Source organism: Aplysia californica, unplaced genomic scaffold (genome assembly GCF_000002075.1).
Source record: "Aplysia californica isolate F4 #8 unplaced genomic scaffold, AplCal3.0 scaffold00494, whole genome shotgun sequence".
Lineage (NCBI taxonomy): Eukaryota > Metazoa > Mollusca > Gastropoda > Aplysiida > Aplysiidae > Aplysia > Aplysia californica.
In genome coordinates this window covers 201,153-202,595 of record NW_004797764.1, presented here as the reverse complement: position 1 = coordinate 202,595, position 1,443 = coordinate 201,153, and the positions used below count along the sequence as shown (strand labels likewise).

Sequence of the window (1,443 nt, the reverse complement as noted above, 5' to 3'; positions counted from 1 at the left end):
TCTCTCTCTCTCGCCCCTTTTAACTTCCAGTGGAGCTTAGGCCATCAACAACATTTCTCCAGCAAAACCCGTCCTGTGCATTCTTTTCTAACTGTCTCCATGATGACCCCCGCCTTTTTCCTTTCCACTTGTACCGCTCGCCTCCATGTCATCTCTGGTCTTCCTTTCTTACTTTTTCCTTGTGGATTCCACGTCAAAGCGTGTCTGATGATGCTTGTCGGGGGTCTCCATTTCCATTTCTTCTCAAGTATGTCTTCCTTTATTGGCATTTGGCTTGTTCTTTCCCACAATTGAACATTTTGACTCGATAAACCTTTCTTGCAATCATACAAGGGCCATTTTTGATGTGTGGAGCACCCGTGCTGAAACCAGGCCTCAACAATGGTACTGGCCCTTCGCCTCCCCCCCCTCCCCAAGCAACAACAACAAAAAAAGATTTGCCTTTCCAAACTTCTCCAAAACTTCCCAGCACTGTGAGATATCCACCGATGTTATGGCAGTGGTTTTAATGTCGGTCTCGGCCAGAAACCAGAACCGGCCCATCACGCCCTTGTAGATTAAAGCTTTTAAGAAGGATTAAGGTTTTGAGTTTTTCGCGATTTTTGTTTGAAATGATTAAAAATCAATATTACATTTCTCAAAGACGTAAACTTATTCCTTTCTTTTGACAAATGTGACGTTACTTTGATTGAATTTCATTTGTTTAACAAGAACAAGAACAAAGAACAAGAACAAGAACAGAGAACAAAAACAAGAAGGAGAAGAAGAACAAGAGAAAGAAGAACAAGAACACGAATAGGAAAAAGAACAAGAATAAGAACAAGAGAGAGAACAAGAACAAGAGAGAGAACAAGAACGTGAAAAAGAGAAAGAAGAACAAGAAGAAGAACAGCAAGAAGAAGAATTTGGCCCTCCAGCCTGTGTGAGGCACGTGTCAATAAAGCACTCACCCCACTCTGTGTAATCCCTCACAAGTCCGGAATTTTGCTGGACGCCCACGGTGCAGTCTCCGCTCACGAAAACGCCGTGGTTACTTACTAGGCGGCCCCCATATACCTATATATAGAGGATGAGCAAAGAAAAAAAAAAACAACAACTACTGAAACATTGCGCTGAAAACAGAACAAGCAAAAAAAACCAACCCCCCCCCCCCACACACACACACCCACCCCCGAAAAAACAAAACAAAACAAAACAAAACAGAAAACAAACAAACAACCCCCCCCTCCCCAAAATACAGATGAAATAGCACTTTGCACTGAGTTTCATATAAATTAATGATACGACACTCTAGGCAGCCTCTCTTCAAATATAAATAGAAAGCTGGGAAAATTGGGAGGATGGTGGGGATGGGGGATGGGGAGAGGGAATAGACAGAGCTAAAACAAACAGGACGTTTGTGCCAGAGATAAAGGCGAAGTAGCATTGCCCGTCCCACCTCTC

The 1,443-nt window shown here is 43.1% G+C and overlaps 1 protein-coding gene across 1 annotated transcript in view; it reads right to left on the bottom strand.

The window, feature by feature from the left end:
- Positions 1-1,023, bottom strand: part of LOC101862750 (angiopoietin-2) — a 13,713-nt gene extending 12,690 nt beyond the window's left edge. The window contains exon 1 of the mRNA XM_005105820.2: positions 951-1,023. The gene's annotated coding sequence lies outside the window, so the exon portion shown is untranslated. The remainder of the gene's footprint in view (positions 1-950) is intronic.
- Positions 1,024-1,443: the final 420 nt, after the last annotated feature.